General features: G+C 33.6%; 1 long non-coding RNA gene across 1 annotated transcript; it reads left to right on the forward strand.

Moving 5' to 3' along the window:
- The first annotated feature begins 9,337 nt into the window (after positions 1-9,337).
- On the forward strand, positions 9,338-18,794 carry LOC110038541. Its single transcript, XR_002295437.1, has 2 exons — positions 9,338-9,447; positions 18,597-18,794. It is a non-coding gene; the product is annotated as an uncharacterized LOC110038541 (long non-coding RNA).
- Positions 18,795-22,908: the final 4,114 nt, after the last annotated feature.

Genomic DNA, 22,908 nt, shown 5'->3' on the forward strand with positions numbered 1-22,908 from the left:
GTGCAAATTTTTTTTTTTTTAAAGTCTTTAATTTCTCTCCAACCAAATTGTTGACCTCACTTTGGTTGGGTTTTAGTTTTTCCTCTTTAGTAGTCTAAGGCCTAGCCATAGGAATTTCCTGTTAACTATTCCTAAAAAACTAGAAGAGGAACCCTCACCATTAGAAATGCTACACTCCTCTTTGCTCAGCTTGAAGTTTCACATATTAGTCCTAACCTCTAGCACTTAGTAGGTAGGGTCAATATGGGGGAGCTCAAGGTGAGTTCCCATAGGACTGCTTGCCCTTAGGGTTGACTCTGGGTGTTGGTCTAGGGCTAAGGCACTCACTTTCACTCACTTGCACTCATTATCACCTATACCCACTCACAACCCTGAACCCAAAATTGTTGACTTTGATCCCTTGATCCTTTAGGAGACTCATGTTGAAGGTGCTATGGGCTAATGGATCCCCAAATTAAGGGATTTATGCCAATTTATGGGCCTTAACCAAAAATCTTTCCCATCATCACTTGCTATTGAAGGTTAATTATAATTAACCCTTCCACTAGCTCACCTGACCTCCTGGCCACCTCCCCTGGCCATGTCGGCCGGCCTAGTGACCGAAAAACACCAAAACTGAGAGCCCCAAGCTCAAATTCAAACCCAAACTCACCCATCTGAGTTGGCCAATTCCATTGGCTTTAGCACTTCAAAGCCCTCCACCTAAGCAATATTTTCCACCCCCCAATTGGCCTTGGCAGCTAGCCTAAGCCATTTTTATTTAAACCTCACCTTCATGGCCAAGTGCGGAGAGCTAAAATTTTTCTAAGGAAACTCTGTCAAATTGCTTCCAGAGACTCCCTAGGACCCTCTTAGTTCAAGCCCACCATTTTCCCCTCTGGTTCCCTCTGTGAGAGTTCAATTTGGTGCTTAAAGTTTCAGTCGAAACCATGACATATTTTCCCACAAGTCTACACTGAACTAAACCTCAATTAATTGTGCACACACCATCGCTACATTGAGAGGAGTTGATCCCTCACAGAAGCCCTCTCTCAAATAGCCTCTAGTATAGACTTCAATCAACACCTAAAATTGAGCTTGGTTGAAATCATACCTATACCATTCACCAAGGCTTGAGACTTCATCTGGAGGTTCGTTTAATCGAAGCTACCACAAACATCTGATTGAGGCCTCCCCTCTTAAACAAATGTATTGAACTCCAACTCTAAACCAAGTTTGTTTCAATTCTCCATACGTATTTACTGTATTTCATACCGTATAATCAGCATAGATAGATTTGTCTTGAGTAGATGAAGGTTTAGAAACAAATCCCATGCGATTTGGTTGAGTCTAGGCCAAGATCTTAAGATTTTAGTGTGAACGGCTCACGGGTTAGGTCACTTGGGGACAATAACGGAGAGTCGTCTGATCTCATGTGTATCCAATAGACGGAGGAGATCAAGCTGGACAAATCCATGGTACATAAAACGTGGTCCGCGTGGAGGCTATGTGGTTGACGGCGTCAAATTGCAAAGCGACGCGCGGAGCCTTCGGAGTTGCCTAGAATCCAGTCAGCGCCGTGTGGATAAGTAGAAAATTAGGGATTTTTGAATTATTTTAAATGCCTAAAATTCAAAAATCTATATCTTTCTCTAGAAAAATCATAAAAATAAAAAAAAACGCGCTCTTAAAAGAAAAATACTCACTTGCTCAATGAATAGAGGAGAATAATGTGGACTAAAAACAAAAATTATTTTTTTCACTCCCTAATTTTTAATTAATTAAATACCCTATGCAGTATTTTAATTCTCTCTGACTTAAAACATTTCACCATGGCTTGGAATTTTAAGGGTTTATTCCTCATGACAAAGGTCATGTCTTCTGATTTTTCGTAGGCCAGAGGGCATCTCTATGCTTCTAACCCTAATTTTCAAACTAAGGTGACCATTTTGGCTTATTTTAATTATATAAATCAAAATATCACTTGGAAAATTATGAGAACAATTATAGTAGATTTCCTGTGGTCAGAGACATCTAGGAAAAATATTTTGATGTTGTGAATCATGTTGTGAATTTTTATACTTAGTTAAACGTAAATAACTTGTGTTAATTTTTGTAAATTAAATATATATAAAAAATTAACAAAATCAACTCCACATTGTTCATAAAAATCATGTCTACCCACTGTAAAAATACCAAAATTATTTGACTTAGTCTAGGCACTAAAATGGATTTCTTAAGAAAACCTTACTTTTTTTATAAAAATAATTATATTAAATTAAACATGGTTAGAAAAATTACGAAAACTATTTTTCTGAGTTCCTTGTGATCAGGGGCATTTTATTAAAATAAAACCCATTTTTGTGAAAATTCTTCATTTTTCAAATATATTTTGAATTAAAAATAATTAAAATAATCAAAATTTTCAAAAATACAAAATATGGTTTGAAACGAGTGGGAATGTCCATTGATTTCTTAAAATTCATCAAGAAAATTTTCCTATTTTTTTCTAAGTTAAAAATAAATTTTACTTAAAAATTTAAGGCTTAAAAGTGTATTTTTCATATTTTCTTACTAAAATAATTATATTAAATAAATTAAAAAAAAAAAAACAAAATTTGTTTCTCTGAATTTTCTAAACTTAGATGAGTCTAATAAAAATATAAAAAATAATTTTTTTAATTAAAATACTATTTTTTATTTAAATAAATCTAAATTAAATCAAATTTTGAGAGGTCCACATATCCTCCTCTAAATTTTTAATTACCTCATGGGTATAACAGTTTAAATCCTCAAAATCATTTGAGTTGTGTTTAAGGAGTTATGAGGTGAAGTCCCCCAAAGGCAAGGTAGTCATTTTGGACTTTGGCGCCTTAATCAAAATTTAGGGTTAACCAGGGATAAATGAGTAACATTGATCCTAATAAACATGCTTGGATGATTGAAATACAGTGATATTATAAGGTAGAAACTCACCCACCACCTTTGCACAACATCAACAGATAATAATCTCCCCTAATCTTCATGACTTAAAAGTCGACAAATATCAAAAGTTTCTTGAGTGAGAGGCTTAAGCTAAAAGGATGATAATTTACTTTCCTTAAGCCCAAAATTGGTGATAATGTGATCTTTAAATGAAAATGCACATCACTTAAACTAAAATCTTAACATTCACCGAATTCCCCATTATGATTGCTAAGGGCTTGGTAGTGACCTAGACTCGATATCTAAGCTCAATCGATTTGAGTTAGAAGATAATTGGGTTGATAATCAATATGTTTAAACACTCCAAGTTCAACTTTAGTTGTGGGCACCACAATCTTAAATAACTCAAATTTGCATTAGGGGCACTCACTCACATCTCTTAAATGAAACATCAATTGATTAATCGAGTACAATATCCTTGGGATAATTAAATTGTTAAGTTTCACTGAGCAGCGGTGTAGTCACACTTCAACCTCAGATGATTGATAGAATAATATGATAAGTTAAAAATGAACTCAAAATAATTTAAGAGGGCCTCAAAGTAGTTCAGGGTTATATCCCGAGCACTTTGGAATCTTTTGGATGTTTTGAAAGATAAATTGAACTTATCGTGTTTTCTCCTAAAATCATCTACTAGGATCTTCCGAGATTCAACTAAATCATAATGTACGATTTGGTAGCTAAACCTTCATCTACTCATGCAATTTAAATTCTTTGCAACATTGTATACATGCCTTGCAAGTACTAACCTTTCAGGAGGTGGAAACGAGAAGACTCGTCAGGTACGCTTTTATAGTTTATAGTATCGTTTTCTCTTTTACTTTCCACACTGTACTTTCATGCTTACAAACTTGAATGTTAAACAATGATGTCACCCTGCATGAAAACCAAAACTGCTATGATAGCCGTAAAACCAAAACCAAATTAAAATAAACCAAGATAAAATTCACCACCACAACATTCAAATATAAAACAACTCAAAATTTAATCACAAACATCACAAAGATCACAACTACAGGAATCCCTCGGAGAAGGTAACCTACGGTTGCTAACGAGGCTTCCCACGGTCTAAATGAAAGTATGGAACTCATTAAGTTGAGTTTAGTAAATTTATTTGGACTAAGTAAATCTAATAGAAAATAGTGGTACCGAAACGAGGGAACCGTAGGATCGTAACCGGTGTCTCTCACGATAAGGAGCTTGGAGCTAGCACTCTGGGCAACACGACCATCTTCAACAACAAAACATGTCTTCCCCAGCTAAACCAATTTTTCTTCCTTAGAATTAAACAACTAAGCCATAGGATTTCGAGGTTGTCTTCTTATGCACACATAAATCCTCACCTTATCTTTAGGCCTCTGCACAGCTCTGTTGTACAATTTAAGCCCTAACTCGTCTTAGGATTCTGAGGTTGTCGTCTGTCACGACTTAAACCCTCACATCTTTCAGGCTATTTGGGTGATCGTTTCACACGAATGTAAGTCTTGACAAATAAAATTGGTAGGATACAACACCTAAATATTTCTCCTTAAAACTGAAGCCAAATAAAAGGATAGATGGGAAGTCACCGAGGTTCTCCTTCGGATCTATGACATCCCCTAGTTTTTCCTCCTTTGGATTCTACAATAAATGTTCCAAATTTGAGTCATTCAAATTTGAGTCAATATCATTTAACACCTCTTTGTCCAATCTTATTGAAAAGTATCATCTTTTTGACATCTTTGAAGATAATATTTTCCTGATTTTTATCGAGAGTTTTCTTAAATGACTTCGGTCATTTAAGATGTAATTAACTATAGGGGTTTCCCTTATAAGAAGCCTTTCCGAACCCAGATTAATATAAACTCTATTTAATTCTTCATATTAGATAGGGAAATTATCAGCAAATAAAACGGTTTCGCAGACCAAATGGACGTCATATATTTCTTAGTTTATTTGATCGAGCCTCATCCTCAAATCATGTGTTTATCCTTCGGGATTTTGATTTCAGTGGCCGACTTCTTCCAACGGGCAACTCCACAACCTAAAATAGTGTCGAGACAAATATTAAAAAAAAGTTTCTTGCACAAGCAATAATTGAAAATTTTTATGAATCATGCAAGATATTTTATCTGAATGATACAAAACTTGAAAATTTTTTACATAAGAAATAAGGAAATTCTTATTAAACTCAAATTTATTAAGAAGAGAATAAGAGAAAGAATATTTAAAATAAAGATGGTCATGTGCCTATTAATTATTTCCACATAAAACACAAGTATTATTAACATTCATTCCTTTGTGATAAAGATTGTCACATGTCTTAATCCTTTAGGAATAAATTTCTAAGTGTGATAAACAAACATAATAAAATTTATTTTTTACCAAACCAATTTAAACTAGTCAATAAAGGAAAAGAATTATAAAGGGAAAATAAATAATCTTATGAGAATAAAAATTCTTCTTTTTCCGAAGATTAGCATCTCCACAAATAATAGAAATGTTGTTAATGAGAATCAGAAAAAAACTCAAAACATTACTAAAATTGGAAATGTTTCATCTACCATCAACCATAACATCTTTGAGTATGACAGATCGAGAAAGATTAAACCAAGTAAAATAATATCACAATAATGATCTTCAAGGGATTAACCATTAAACCAAGGTTCATTAAAAATGAATAAGTTACTATTACGATTAACTTTGAACTTTAGATTAGTCATCATCTTAGAAACAATTTTAACAATTTTTTGTTGAACAAATTAGATGAAGCATGAGAATTATTCCATATAGAGCAATAATGATTAAAAAAAACTAAAGAAAGATAAGATCTATTATTATAAAATTTTTGTAAATTTTATACTTACACAAAATATTTAAATTATCCAAATACGGGATACCAAGACCACCATTACACTTAAGCATAACAGTAATATTTTAAGCAATAGTATAAATCTTTCATTACTGTCACTATTTCAAAGAAGATTAGAAATCATAGAAGTAATTTTCTTTTTCAAAATTTTAGTTAAAACAGTAGAATGAAACCAATAATGCAAATAACCAAGAATAGTAAAATTAATAAGTTGTAATTTATAAGCAACACATAATAACTTTTGTTTCCCACCAACCACTTGATTAATTTGTCAATAAGAGAGTGAAAATTAGCGATAACTAATTTAAAGACTTAATAACATCCTCCACATAACTCCAAAATAATGTTTTTTTAGTAAAACCAAAAATATTTGAAATCTAAATTTGAATAAGTTTTTCCACATGTTCACAGAAAGTAATAATAGATTTGAAAGCCTTAACATAAAGATTAGATGCTTTACTAAAATTATTTAAAATTTTATTAAAAGGAAAATAATATATAAATTAGCTTTCCCAAGAAAAAAAAAATATCAACAAGATAAATTAAATCATAAATATCATGATTACAAACATCATAATTCAATTAAGTATCAATAAAATAGAAAGAGCATCAATGACAATAGCTAATAAGTTAAGGGAAAGCGAGCAACATTGTCTTAAACTAGAATTAGTGGTAAAATACCCTTTAATTTCACTATTAATAAGAAAAAAATTAACATCTCTAGTGTAAATAATGATCTAATTAATAGACTTTTGAGGAAATCAAAGTTTTCTCATTCTCCCTTAAGAAGGAAAATCTAATAACTTTGTCAAAAGCCTTTAAAATGTCAATTTTAAAGCAAATTTTTTAGCATAATTATTAGAATTAAAACCATAAAATAATTCATCAGCAAGAATAATATTATCAGTAATATAACAACCTTTAATGAAAACATCGTGAGCAGGATGAATAAGATTAGAAAGAATAACTTTAAGTGTTTTAGTTAAAAGAACAATAATGACCGTATAAAAAGAGTGAAATAAGGATATATGCTGAGAATCGGAAAGGATTTAACATAAGAACTTTAGGAATACTCATAATAGACATATGTTTAATTCTGTGGCAAATTTTGGAAGAAATAAATATTTAATAACAACAAGACGATTAGATCCAATTGCTAACAATCTTTACAAAAATTAAAGGAAAAACCATCAAACCTAATGGGATTTATCAAAGGCAATTGAATAGAAAACATTTTTAACATCATCATCAATGAAAATTCAAACCATAAAGAAAAAATCCTCAAGAGAGAAAAAGTGATTTATAAGAAAAGAATCCATAATATTATTGCTAATCTCAATATGATTATTCAAAATGCAAAAAAATTATTAAAATATAGTTACAATTAACTATATCTTATTATTTATAAATATAGTTACCATTAACTAAAATTTAATTAATAAAATTGGAATTACATCTAGTATTAACCTTTTAATAAAGATATTTAAAATCATCTTGAACTTTTGAATGTCAAGAACTTTTACCTCTTTGCTTGGCTCACTTAAAATCATAAATAATAGCATTAGAAATATTTTTTTTAATAGATGAAGCATGATTAAGTAAATCTACAGAAAGATGTTGATATTCAAATTTAGACATGATTAAATTATGTTTATGCTTAAGTTTAGAAATATGAACAAAAACAACATTTCTTATCGTTAAGTGCAATTTTAACTTTACAAAGCTTATTACAAACAACAAAGATAGGATCCCTATTAACTTGATTATTATAAGCATAAGAAATTATAGAAAAGAAATTAGGACATAAATTGCAGAAATTCTTGTACATAAATTTGTTACTCGACTTATTGGAATTGCCCATAAAATAGTAATCTGATGGTGATCAGATGAACAAGTATTTAAGAATTTATAAAATGAATTAGGAAAATCATTTAGCCAATAAGAATTACAAAGAACTTTATATAGAAAATATTATAGAATAATTTAATTGATTATTAAACCAATTATAAAAATATCCAAAGTTATAAGACCTGCCAAAGGGATCTAATTATTAAAATCCAGAAGCTTGTTAGGTAAAAGAGGCAAACCCCCAAATTTCTCATATAATATACGAACACAATTAAAATCTCTTAGATGGAGCCATGAAGCAGACACATTATCAGTTATAATAATAAGTGAATTTCATTACGTTTTTTAATTAGTAACACTATTATCAACATAAATAACAAACACATAGATACTAATAAATGAAGAATAAATAGTATGCTCATGAATAAACTAAGGATTATTATAAATAACATAGAAATTAAAAGTGCTTGTATTCAATTTAATCCAAATTCAACCATGATCAGCTACATTGAAATTATCACAATTTATTCATTAGAATATTAAAATGATTAAGAGCAAAAGGATTATTAATAATATCAATAGAAACTCTGGTTTTTAAAATACAAAGAAGATCAATTTATAATCCTTTTAGAATCTATTACAATAAGCAATACAAACATCACTATTAAGTGCTCTAACATTCCAAGCAAACCATTTTAGAAAAAAAGACAAGAAATTAAAATAGAAAAATAAAAAAACTTACAAAGAAAAACACAGAAATTATTCACTCAATCCTTATCTAGCTCGGGATAGAGTAGGAAAAGAAGTAGCATTCCTATAAATAAAAAAACTTCCAGTAAAATTATTAGAAATAACATGACAATGAAAATATGATTACCAATCCCACTAGACTGATTTGGAACAATAAGGTCATTAGGACGATGTTCAATTTGAATTAAAGCCCTACTACCATTTAGATTAAACACAACATCTTCATAAATAATAATATAATTAGAAGAAACTTCAACAATATTTGACGTATGTAAATCAGGAGCATGGTTAGAAGTTTCCAAATTTTCATTACTAATTGAAACCACATCCACTTAAATATTAAGATCGAGGGCAAAAATACTAGAAACATTAAGAGTATTAAAAGTATTATTAGAAGAACCATTTACAATTCCAACATTATTAGCATTAGTATTATTATTCAAAACATTAAAAACTTGAAAAGATTGAGCTAAATTAACATATTAGCTTTTGTTTCTTTGTAAACCTCAAAATTAAAATTCCTATTAATATTTCTTTCTTGAAAAGTAGGATTATGAGCAATATTAGGCTAAGAGGAAGATTTAGGGTAGCCAATAGAATTATGAGAAAAAGTAGAACATGTTTTGCATGAAGTACACTTCCATTCATATAAAATTAAAAAAGAAAAATTCTTACCCTTCACACTTAAAGTAATAGTAACACGAGGAGTAAATTTAACATTAATTTGTATGTTAACCTGATATCGGGAAGTGAAAATTCAACATTAATTTGTATGTTAACCTGCGCAAAGGTTAACCGAGTACCTCTAATGGTTAAAAGAGAACTGTAGGATCAACCATATTCTTGCTAGCAATTTTTAAAATTCCAATTTTAGCCAACTAAACTAATGCGAGATTAACAAATTTTAGTCCCTCTTCCCGCTTTCGATACATCAGTTTAGGTCGGCTGTTCCCATCCGCAGGACGCTCTCTCTCCTTGCTTCACTCCATTTAAAGGCTAAGAAAAGTCCTCTCTCTTCATCCTCCGTCAAAGAAGTAAGCAAGTCTCCTTCCTCCTGCCGAACCTATTGGTTGTTGTATCCCTGAAAGTTAGTTTCTTCCGTATCGATCACTTTTTCCATCCTGCAAAACAAGCAGACGTGCCCTAACCTTGTAATTTCTTAATATCCAGTATAAGTGCTAGGAGTTCCTTTCATTCATGTTTGGCATTACTCCTATAGATGTTGTTTTCTGCTGTTGTTCTCTCTTTCCTTTTCAAGGAGAACATGCCCTAACCTTGTATTTCCTAAAACTCTAGACGGAATGCAAGTTCATGTACATTTCATATATTTTTGTTTCTTTATATGTAGTATTATTTCTGTAAAGGTTGTTTTCTACTGTTATTCCACTCCGTCATTTTCCAATATAACTCTCATAGTATTTATGAAGCCATTAATGGACAGTTAGCACTTTTTCTGATAAATTTTCTTTGGAAGAGCAAAATTATACACATATGTGCTGGGTATGTTATTATTAATTAACTTTATAAGAATTTCAAGGTATGTAAATATATGTTATTATTTCTGTTATCAGGGCCCAGTTGCTGAATCGGAAATCATTAATCCACTTCAATGCAGAAAAATAAATTCTTTCCATATTCAATACATAATGAAGCTATAGAACTTCAATATTTTATAGCAGTAGTATAAAACTCTCTTATTCATACAGCTTCTTCTACCAATCATATTGTTGGCATCTCTTTTGATGCATTTAAAAGCCAGTGCACTTGTTCATAAGGCTCCGGATCCTTATTTGTGTCTGATGGGTTACCACACCTTTGATTCCTTAAACAGAGTGTGGTGCCATAGCGCTGACTCTAGTATCGCGACCCTGCGGGTGAAGGGATACATCTTTATTTAAATGCGTGCCGTTATGGCTCTAGGGCTTTAAGATTAGGTGCCACTGTGCCACTGTACCACTTTATGATTTTAACTTTGACATTAGCGCTTCAACGACATTGAATTGACCAAAGGGATACTATCGTAGTTTCATACTCAGAGTCACGTCGCCCCATTATGATTTTAATTTTCATTGTTGGCGCTTCAACTGTGTTGACCTGGTCAAAGGCAGCATCATGGCACTATGCTTACTGTTGTGACACTCAATTAATAAAAATTATGGCAACCATACATACAAATATAAATTGATGGTCCGGTGTGACCTAGAAGGGCCTGACGCTATGACGTCATCCCCCAATATCGTGGCACCATAACGCCATCATCAAGCGTCATGGCGCCAAGGCTCTATCACCCAATGCCACATCTCCTGTATATATAGGGGGTTGAGTTTGACGTTTTTCATGTTTAGAGGTTTCCTGGGTCAAATTCCCATGGGTTTGCCCCTTCCCTCCGGTATTTCCCGGTACTAGCTTGCATAATGCTGCCTTGTAGACATTAGAGAGCTGCATCACTAGTGCCTGATGACATAAAATACAATAGGACCCAGTTCATTAGCCATGCAACAACCAAAAGGTATTCATCTTTTCTCCTCAACCAAGATATCATTCTCAATGTTGTTTCTCCGAGCTTGATGGTGGTGTAGTGGGCACTATAGAGAGGCAGGTCTAGGAGAATATCTTGCAAGCTCCTAGCCTCATAGTGATCCCAATTTTCTGCGAGTTCATGAATAATGCCAGGGAACCCACATATGATGGAGCATTAGTTAAGGGACGTTTGGTGAGCTTTGATCAGGTGATGATTAATAGTGTGTACGATTTGATAATGTCAGGGAACCCACATATGATGGAGCATTAGTTAAGGGACGTTTGGTGAGCTTTGATCAGGTGATGATTAATAGTGTGTACGATTTGACTGGATATGCCATTGATTAGTATAACAATCTTTTGGATCAAAACCATAACTATAGTCAGATGTTTTGTTGCTTTTCCCAAGGCACTCTGACACCTAGTTGAGGGTGCATTATGGGAAGACCTTAAACTTCTCTAAAAGCTCTCTCGACCAAGTGTGAAAGTCTGACAATCGTTTACAGCCAAGCTGTTATCGAGCTCGCACTTGAGCAATATAAAGAGGGAGCATGTATTGCTCAACTATGCGATCCAACGAGATTTGATGATTGATGTAGGTTGCATTTTCTAAGGGTTGATTGCCTATATGACTCATGGTCACAATATAGTAAGCATTGGCTACACCTTCTTGATACGTGCCCTGTATATTAGAGAAAGGTTAGAGGTCCACCCAAGGTAAGAGCAGGTGGGCCTCAAGCAGCCCATTAGCGGGTCCAATGTACTTGATCAGCACACCACCACAGTAGTTATTACCCCTCCTCATGCCCGCTCCATTCATGAGTAGTGCAGTACCTTTGAGGAGACATTACATTTTTTATCCAGAGGATCGACACCCATGGCTACCAACTTACACACAGAGCGCTAGTTCTAGAGTTAGTTCACCTGAGAAGCTTAGAAATTCCAACAATTCTTTGGTGGCAGCTAGGCGGGTGATGCACCATCACCTCAAATATATATAAATTTTTTGATTGGGCCCAGTGGGACTATCAGTGATGATGTTTATGTGGGAGATGAAGACGAGGATGTAGACCTCTCAACCTCCTTTTCCACCCTTGAGGGATTATCGTGTCTTTTTTACTGCTCTATCTCTTGTCATGTACTGTGAGCCCCTAGGGGCATGTTATGTTGTATTTGTATCCCCTGCACGAAATTATTCTCATTTGGACTCTGTATTACGGTGCACTATATATGGACCTCTTTATATGTCTATATGAGATTATATGTTTCATGTTTGTTTTATTTTTCTCAATAGATTGTGTTGAGAATGTGTGATAAACCCACATAATTGGTCAAAACAAGGGTCTAACACCTAAGCACTACCTTGTGGTGCCTTAATGCTATGGATGTTTTCATACATAATTGTCGATCTTGAGCATCATTGTAGTGCCTAGGTGTGAGTGTCTAGCATTACAGTATCAGATAAGCATACAAGAACCACATGATTATATCGTGGCGCATAAGTTATTCTGTCCAAATTTGGGGGCTGCCCCCAATTGGACAACGATCGTAATCTTGTTTGACATGACACTCGCCACATCAGCAACATCGAGACACTTATGCTTGGGGCTGCGAAACTAGGTCTATATTATTGCCTAAGGCAGCTTATGATTGGATAACTCAGATGTGGCACTCATCACATCACTAGTGCCACAACACCCAACACTTTGAGTCGCATCGCCATGCTGGTCAGAGCCTAATCTCCCAAGATTATAACTTTGTCCGGTTGTATGATGTGGCATGCGCCTTTCAGCAGTGTCTATGCACCCTGCTCTACACCACGACCCCGAAATGAACTTTTGCCCTCTAAAATGAGTAGCCTTTGGCTAGCACACGATTGGGTTTTTGCATTACTCCTTTTGAGCTGTCAACCCATCGATAGATTATGTAGAAATCTCATCCCCTCTCCTCTTTTTTGACCATCGATTGTCGTAGCAATCAGGGCTGCCTGGTTATGTGTCCAAAGGGGCCTATGGAAGGATTCGGAGCACATGATACCCTAGACATGACTTTCAACCTCTATGTAGGAGAAAATGCCTCCAACTCAAATCTCTTTCTCTTCTTTTTATAGCCCTAGGGTTATGTTAGCGGAGTTAAGATAGACTGTTATTAGAGGATACCTAGGTTAAGTTCCTCATTTTCTCATCACGTCCCATTTTTAGCACGTTCTCTAGCTTTAGAGCCTTAGTTTTAGCCCTAACATCCTGCCATCTTTGAGCTCCCAGGCGTTGGTTCATCATTAGTTAGTAGCATGTTTTTGCCTCCAGAGTGTCGTGATGTCGCCTACCTCGGCTTTGTTGGGTGCCAAAGCTCTGTGCTTTAGTGTCACTGCACTAGCTATGCATATTTTATGTTCGAGGTTGTGACGCTGATCTCAGTGTTGTGGCCTAAACGTACCTCATGTATGTTTGGGCTAGGGCCGTGATGCTGTTTATGGCGCAGTAGTACTATACCTTAGCTTATTTCAGCCTAACGCCATTACTCTTTATATAGAGCCACAATACCTTATTGCGAGAGGTCTCGAGTTCAATTCTCGGAATGCCCATGCCCCAAAAACATCTTTTAACACTGCCGTTGTCGGTCTCAAGCCCGGATGTGAAAAGTGGAGGGTTGCGTTAGGTAGTCGTTAGCGTTAGGTAGTCGACAGCTAGCGTAAAACTTGTCGAAAAAATCATGACATGAATCCTTTCGATCATTGTGTAAGTGCTAGAGAGTCCCCTGGAAGCGACGTGCTGTATAGCCCAAATATTGTGAAAAGTGTGCAAGGGCCGCTACACCGACGCCCGGGTGTAGTGTTAAATAAACAAGGGTTCCCATAGTACGGGCGAATGCGGGTAAAGAAGTTAGTCCATGAAACTTATAAATTTAATATTAGGATATGATCTTGGAATATAGATACTCTCAATGATAAATTAATTGAATTAGTTGATATTATGATTCATAGGAAAGTTAATATCTTATGTATTCAAGAAACTAAGTGGGTTGGAGAAAAGACTAAGGAGATTGATAATTTAGGTTTTAAACTTTAGTATTCTGGTAAGAGTCAAACTAGAAATGGTGTAGGTGTAATTATATATAAGAATTTGAAAGATAATGTTGTAAAAATTAATAGAGTTGGAGATAAAATTATAGCCCTTAAGATTATCATTGATACTAAGATTTTTAATTTTATAAGTGCTTATGCTCCTCAAGTAGGTTTAGATACAGGGTCTAAAGATAAATTTTGAAATGACTTAAAAAACTTATTACAAATGATACCTCTTGAAGAAAAAATTTTTATTGGAGGAGATTTAAATGGATATGTCGGTAGAGTGGTAGAAAATTTCAGAAATACTCATGGTGGCTGCGGTTTTGGAGTAACTAATGAAGAAGGTAGAGCTATTTTAGATTTTGCTTTAGCATATGATTTTGTTATTACTAATACTTTATTCAAGAAAAAAGATGAGCATCTTATTACTTATAAGAGTGGATCTAATAAAACACAAATTGATTATTTTCTTATGAGAAGAAGAGATCGTCGCGATTGTAAAGATTGTAAGGTCGTTCCAAGTGAAAATTTAAGTATCCAATATCGTTTATTAGTTCTAGATTTTAAGATTAAGAGTTATAAAATAAAGAATACTATGACTCATCATCGTAGAATTAGATGGAGAAACTTAAAAAACACAAATAAAATTATTTTTATGAGTAAAATTTAAGATTTCAAAATTTGGGATATTCATGAAGAAACAAATGTTATATGGGATAAAGTAACAAACACTTTTAAATAGGTAGCAAAAGATGTGCTTGGAGAATCAAAAGAAAAAGTTTTTATAAATAAAAATAATTGGTGGTGAAATAATAATGTGGAAGAAAAGATAAAATATAAGAAGTTATGTTATAAAAATAGGTTTAAATGCAAAATTTTAGCGAACTGGGAAAAATATCAAACGGCCCTCAGGGAGTCTAAAATAACATTCTGTGATGCTAAAAATTCTACTTTTAATGATCTTTATAATATATTAGATATTAAGGAGGGTGAAAAATATATGTATAAATTAGCCAAACAAAGAGAAACGAAAAATAAAGATTTAACCCAAGTAAAGTGTATTAAAGATGAAAATCAAAAAGTAATTTTCTTAGAAAAGGATATTCAACATAGGATATTCAACATAGGTGAGTGAACATAGGTGAGTGAGTTACTTTGATAAACTTTTTAATGAAGTTTAAAAAAAAATGATCGACCTCAGTAATTTTAATATCGTGAATAATAATAAAACGTTTTATTTTTACCGTTGCATTAATAAAAAAGAAGTTGAGGAGGCTTTAAAAAAAACCAAGGGTGGAAAGTCTGTAGGACCTAATGATATCCCAATTGAAGTGTGAAAATATTTGTGAGATTTGGGAGTTTCTTGGCTTACTAAACTCTTTAATATTATTTTAAAAACTAAAAAGATGTTTGAGGAGTGGAGGAAGAGTATTTGAGTTCCCATTTTTAAGAATAAATGGGAGGTACAAGAGTGTGCAAATTATAGAGGAATTAAGTTGATGTGTCATACTTTAAAGTTATGGGAGAGGGTAATTGAACATAGGTTAAGACGCATCACAAAGATTTCTCATAATCAATTTAGATTTATGCCGGCCAGGTCTAATATACATTTATTGAGAGGTTTGATGGAGAAGTTCAAAGATAATAAGGAGAATCTACATTTGATTTTTATTGATTTAGAAAAAGCTTACGATAAGGTTCCAAGAGATATCCTTTGGAGAGTTCTTGAGAAGAAAGGTGTTGATATGACTTACATTCAAGTCATTAAAGATATGTATGCTAGAGTTGTTACTTTTGTTCAAACTGAAGGAGGATTGACCAAATATTTTCCTATTTCTGTTGGATTAGATCAGGGATCAGCTTTAACCCATATCTTTTTGCTTTAGTTATGGATGTTATTACTGGACATCTACAGGAGGATGTACCTTGGTGTATGCTTTTTGCTGATGATATCCTTCTCGTGGATAAAACGAGAGAAAAAACTCAGGAAAAACTTAAATTATGGAGGTCTACATTGGAGTCTAAAGGCCTTCATTTAAGTAGAACTAAAACTGAATACATGGAATGTAATTTTAGTAATAATAGTTCTAGTGATAGAAGTGTGACTTTGGGTGATCAAATTATTAAAAGGCTTGAACGATTTAGATATCTTTGGTCCGTTGTTCAAAGTGATGGTGATATAGATGGGGATGTTAATAGTAGAATTCAAGTTGGTTGGTTGAAGTGGAGGAATGCTTCGAGCCTTTTGTGTGATAGAAAAGTACCGCTTAGACTGAAAGGAAAATTTTATAAGACGGTGGTGAGACCTGCAGTGCTATATGGCGCTGAATGTTGGCCTTTAAAAGAGAAGCATAATAATAAGTTAAGTGTTGCCGAGATGAGAATGATTAGGTGGATGAGCGGCTTTACACTTAGAGACAAAATGCGAAATGAATATATTCGTGATAGGGTTGGTGTAGCTCCTGTGATGGAAAAAATTAGAGAAAGTCATCTTAGATGGTTTGGTCACATTAAACGTTGACCATCTGATGATCCGATTAGGAGAGTAGATGCTTTAGATTCGACTCGTATTAAGAAAGGAAGAGGTAGAACTAGGAAGACTTGGGTTTATTGTATTAAAAATGATCTTAATTTACTAGAACTAAATGAAATTATGACACTAAATAGGATAAATAAATGGAGAAAAAGGATTCATGTAGCCGACCCCACGTAGTGGGATTAAGGCTTTGTTGTTGTTGTTGTTGTAATACCAGGGCTATGACGCCATCCTTTGGCATGGGTGTGCTAAGGCTCAATTGATGTTATTTGCATCTTTCATGTCACATAGTTGATGCACCACTTTGTGTAAGACAATGAATAAAGGACACTTGTTGATCGATCTGGTTTGACTTTCACTGAACTCAAGTTATTAAGTTCAATAATCTTAATTTGGGTGGAGATCCTCACTTTGGTTTTATTTGCAGCCAAGTTCAGTGTGTTGAACAAACTGTCCTTTGTGCCATTATACGCCGAATGGGAATTTTGGGTTTTTTTTTTTCCATGAATCAAGTGTAAGGGTGTTGTTTTTGCTCATTCAATTAATCAATAGGACTTACATCACTTATATCGTCGTCAACATAATTAATTGCGTGCCTGCTCTTCCATTTTATTCTTTTGCAAATCACCTATGTGAGCCATGTAGGGGAACATTCCAGTCCTGACACTAGTTAGGTATAAGTTATGTTAGGCATTTGGGGCGTTAGAATAACCTATTTCATGTCTAGGGAGTAAATGGGGCTAGCATCTAGACGTTGCCTATTTGCGCAAGGGTGACATCTCTTTTTCCTTCTAGGTCTTAGAGATTTCTATATTATCATATCTATGGCATTGTAGCACCTTCCATACAATGACGGAAAAGTGCTTGCATCCATGTATGCGTGCATGTTTTATTTTCATTTTTATGCATTTATCCTTTTGAGATAAACTTTAGCAGCATTTTAAACTATGTAATTGATTTCCTGTTGTTTATTATCTTGCATGATTTTTGTGTTGGATTTAAAATTATCATGACTGCATGAATAGACCCCCCACCCCAGACATATTAATAGGGCATCCACACTTAGGCATCTTAGATAATTTCATATCTTATTGCATGTCCCAAGAGAATGCTCTTTTTAAATTCTTAAAAGGTTTTGTCTAGCAAGTTTACGGTGTTAAAAGCGTTCCCGATCCAAACGGGATTGTAGGCCCTTGTAGGGCTACTTAGTTTGTAGTTGGATTGCCTGTTTCTCCTTTTTTCTGTTTATGTTTCTTTTTCATTCCCTTAGCAGAGATAATCCCCACTCTACCTTTCAGTCTGGGTAAAGCTATTGGAATCTTGACATTTTGCTCATTTGACTTTAGGTCTACTGGATCACTTCAGACGATGCAACAAATGAGTTACTAATGAAGTGATTCTTAGTTGGGTTGGGTTTACTACCTTCATGATTTATTAGACTTAAGGTCCTAATAGTCTAGGAGGATCGATTCATAGACCTCCGACTAAGCTATCTCTACCTGCTTAGGCTCTTCTGGACCTACCAGTTGAGTTAACTCCTTTTAGCGCTTTCATTTCCTTTGTTGACTTAGTGGGTGTGTTTCGTAGAACCTTTAAGCTGAGTGACTACTTGTTAGGTTACGATGACTCGTCCTCTACCTGGTGTTCTAGTTTCACCCTGACAGCTAGAGATTTCCCCTACTGGAATAGTTGAAAATCTATTTGGCTATCTGCTCTTAAAGGCTTTTCTTGCAAACATAACATCTTTTATTATGAGTTTTCCTGGGTATTACGCATATCGTTATTGATTATGAGGATACATCATCGTGGGAGGTCTCCTTGAACTAGAACAAAATAAATTTGATTTTTTTCCTCTGATTCGTATGTATGGGTCTCGTTTCTCATATATTCTTTTTGGTTAAGTGTTGATTTTTTTCCTCTGATTCGTATGTATGGGTCTCGTTTCTCATATATTCTTTTTGGTTGAGTGTTGTCCAATTTTTCTTTTGGGCCACTTTTCTCCTATTTATATTATGAGAATTATTTTGTATGAATTTCTTCGTATTTGCCTTCTTCCTTAGGTTTCTTAATGTCAGTTCAATTTGTATTCCCTCCATCTCGCTCCATTTACATGGAAGCTACTTTGAGAAAGGGAATTTTGAAGAGAGTCATAAATTAAAGGCATCGGGTGTTTGTGTTTTTCCATATGCACGGCATGAATGATAAAAAGGGGCGTGAACACTATTATGATGACCCTATGGCCTCTTGCAAGAATATGACGAAGAAGGTGAAAAAAAGAATGGGCTGAATTATTTGTTCTACATTAGATTTCTTGAGTTTGTATTTTGTTGGTATTGCTTTTTTATTTATTTTATTGATTGTTCTTATTAATCATCAAAACATAAGCTCCAGGCAATCATCATCAATAAGGTGTTCCGTCCAACGTATCCCAATGCACTGTAATAGTGACATTCAATGCGTAGTTTACACTTGCCAGAGGGGACCAAATGGTGCAAGAAAATTTTATCAATGCTAAGGATCCAATCAAAAGACGATTGTGGATATTTCATGTGGTTGGATGTAACTGAAGTTACAAAGCATGATATTCTATGTTAGCTACAAGATCAATATTAGATGATCAGAATAAATTTGAAGTCCATCTTAGCTAAAATACCTATTTTCATAGGAATCGTTGTAGCTTTCATATATATTGTATGTGTTTAGAGAAGATGTGTTGTTTCTGTTTTGAGTGTTTCAAGTCGTTTGTGCACTGCAAGTTTTCTCAGGCGGCAAATGTCTTCTCGCATTTTGATTTGTAGTCAAGTAATGATTGTAATCATTGGTGCTTTGACATCGAATTTACTTTTGACATCAATCTGTAACTCTGCTGGTGTTATTTTTATGACTGTTTTTTGAGATGTTCAATCTTATTTAAAGAACCAAAATCTATATATACTACATGTCTGTTTTATTTGGATCAAATTTGATGTTCGCCACTGATATTATAAATTAGATTTTGTTTTGTGATAAAGGCATTGACATACATAATGCACAATTCATATGTATTGACATATCTCACACCTAAACTTTCATATTTACACACATAACACTTAAATTTTTAATATCACGTCAAATTGTGTGTAAATATGAAAATTTAGTTTTAAGAAATGTCAATACAGACGAATTGTGTGCTAAATTTATAAAATTCCATTTGTGATAATGTATAAATGAATGATCTGATGATGAGGCTTCAATGTTTGGTGAAAAGAATACTAAAACTGTGACGGGCTTCAATGCAGTGTGGGCAAGATATGCTTCTTCTCATTCCTCAGTTTATAGGTATATAATACAGCTTACGGTAAGAACAGTAAATGCCCCATGTTTCAGTAAATACCCCCTTATTTTTTTCTATATGTTGTAGTTTAAACTTTACTTGATAATTACTATGATGGTGATATGTTATTTTGTATTTCCTTTTTGAGGTTCGTTCCTTGCCACCATGTTTGTATGCTGATTATTGTTGGCTTCTGTCTTTTGGCCTTGCAATTACAATTTTGCTGCCATCTTGGTTGCATCTATGGGTTGCAGTTTGTAGCCTTTTATTACTTGGCCTCAAAGCTCCCTATACCTTCTTCCTCTACCATCATGAATTATTTATTACCATCAAACTATGTTGGCTGCTGTTGGTTTGCTTCTTTATAGATGGGCTTTATTAGCTTCTCAGATTTCAGTATGTTGGAATTCAGTGGCCGCCCATTGTTTTATCTGGCGTGCAAGGTTATTGAAGCATTTATATGATACTCAGAGCAACTTTAACAGTAAGATTTGCTTTGATGCAGTTGTGCTTGTTGCATTGGTTTTATTTGATGCATTTATTTTGCTATATTGAATGTTATTACTTTTGGAATATATTTAATCATTTTGTACCTTCAGTAGCCTTTTTAGAAGTAAATTTGCTTTGCTAATACTGACAACTATCAGCATATGTTAATGTGAGATGATTTTCTATATTAATAAATAATGAGTTCTCTATGCTGCAATGCTGATATGTGCCAAGCAGGAGGAGAAACTTCCTCTAGATCTGAATAATTAGTTTGTATTGTTTTTGTTGCGAATATGAAAACTGATCGACTGTTCAAATTGACATTTTCTCATGTTTGACAGCAAATTGGATTTGATACTCGAAATTAATTGCTTTTAATTCTTTCAATTATTTGCTGCAGAAGAGAAAAGGAAATAATAAATGAGCTTCATTAATTATTTGATTAATTTTTTAATGGGCCTAATGACATTATGTAATTAATAAATAGACATGCTAGCTCCCATTGTTATGTCTCTCGGGATTTGATTTCTCAGGTTTCCTCTTCGGCATTGGTAGTTTTTTCTTCGGCATTGGTAGTTTTTTAGGTTCTTCTGGTGTGCTTCGGTTTGAAGCTCTCAGGTAGAGAAAGAGAGAAGGAGAGGAGAAAGAAAGAGGTGCAGAGAAAGTGTACTTTCTTGTAATTGTCGAGGTGATCGACGAGTGTAAATCTTTAAGCTAATAAAATCCTCTGCAGCTCTGTGAACGTAAGCAATTTGCCGAACCACGTAAATATGTTTTTCCACTGTGTTTTTCTGTTTAGCGAATTTTTCTCGATCCAGTTTTTTGCTTTATTATTGTCGTTTTTCAAACAATTTTCGTATAGAATTCCGTAGTAGGGCTTGAATGTTTCTCGGCAGAAACATACGTTGTTTTTTAACCGGTTGTTTATGCAGTGCTTTTCTTTAGTTATATATAAAAAACAAAATAATTTTTGAAAGCTGTAATTGAAACGTATCATTATATACATCATGTATCTTCTTATTTTATAAAAAAATAAAGAAACTCGAATTGAAAAGAATAACACTATCCTACATTTATACTTTTTCTTGGATAGGGATCCGGATGCAGTATTTGGTAGTGTGTGTGTGACGTGTCCCTCTCTCTCTCTCTCTCTCTCTCTCTTTCTCTCTCTCTCTATATATATATATACATACATACGTACATACATATATACATACATACGTACGTACGTACATACATACATACGTACGTACATACATACATACATACATACATACATACATACATACATACATACATACATACATACATACATACATACATACATACATACATACATACATACATACATACATACATATATATATATATATATACATACATATATATATATATATATACACACACATATATATACATATACACACACATATATATACATATACATACATATATATATATATGCATACATATGCATGCATAAATACATATACATATATAGATATCCATACATACATATAGATATATGCATACAAAATTAACATATATCCATACATTGTAGACAGCTCTGGAAGTTTGAGTGGAAATCTGAATTTCATTATACAATAGATTGAACTGTTACAAGTTATACAAAACAAATTTTGCAAGCACCAGAAATCTGAGTTTCATATAAAACAAGTTCTAATTTTAGAATCCCAATTTCAACTATTGCATGCAAATAGAGAACAGTGCAACGGCAGCAAGTCTACAGCAGATGATTGATTTCAAACATCAGTCCAAAACAACCTTAGTTCGTTATGGGATGACCGTAGTAGGTATTCTTCGTGATGCTTAAGAGGAAAACTGAGCGTCCTTCATAAATGGGGATTGCAGCACCCCGCTTGTAATTGAAGTATTCTATCAATCTAAACAGGCTAGCAGTGCCCTTCTTAGGCTTCATCTGTTATAATTTTAGTGATTTTAGAGGAGTTAAGCTTGATTTGAAGAAAAAGTCACGCTGATCATCAATCTCTGTAAACTGACTAAGAGCAACCCAAACTCTCCATAGTGCTGAACATAAGCAATATGAGCAGAAGCAAACCTGATAAATTGTAGTACAATTTTAAAAGAAAAAAAGTAACTGTTAACTGCAGTTCAAGATTTAGTTTAACTGTAGTTCAAAATTTAATTAACTAGCTTTAGCTGTTTGATAAAGATTCTATATTCATTTCAAAGCTTAACAGTACAAAATTGCATACAAACTGTGAATAACTAAAGTTCTTCAATGATCATTTATTAACTACGGTTATCTAAAGCTATCCTATAACTACCAAAACACATAAGAATTGCACTTTCCTTCTCACTGCACATGTATAACTTCATACGAGTACAAATCATACTTCCCAAAAAACCAAAAACTTATAGTTGTTAGACCAAAAGAGTGGCAATGTAGTACGACTACTAAGAAATTCCAAACTCCATGCTATTTGTTGGCTCAAAGGCTAATGCTGCACTATCTACTTCTGATACTTGCGAGTTTCCTTGGCTAATTGGATTTTTGCAAGTAGTCATATGATGGCCCCAAAGTCCAA

Source organism: Phalaenopsis equestris, unplaced genomic scaffold (genome assembly GCF_001263595.1).
Source record: "Phalaenopsis equestris unplaced genomic scaffold, ASM126359v1 Scaffold233050, whole genome shotgun sequence".
NCBI lineage: Eukaryota > Viridiplantae > Streptophyta > Magnoliopsida > Asparagales > Orchidaceae > Phalaenopsis > Phalaenopsis equestris.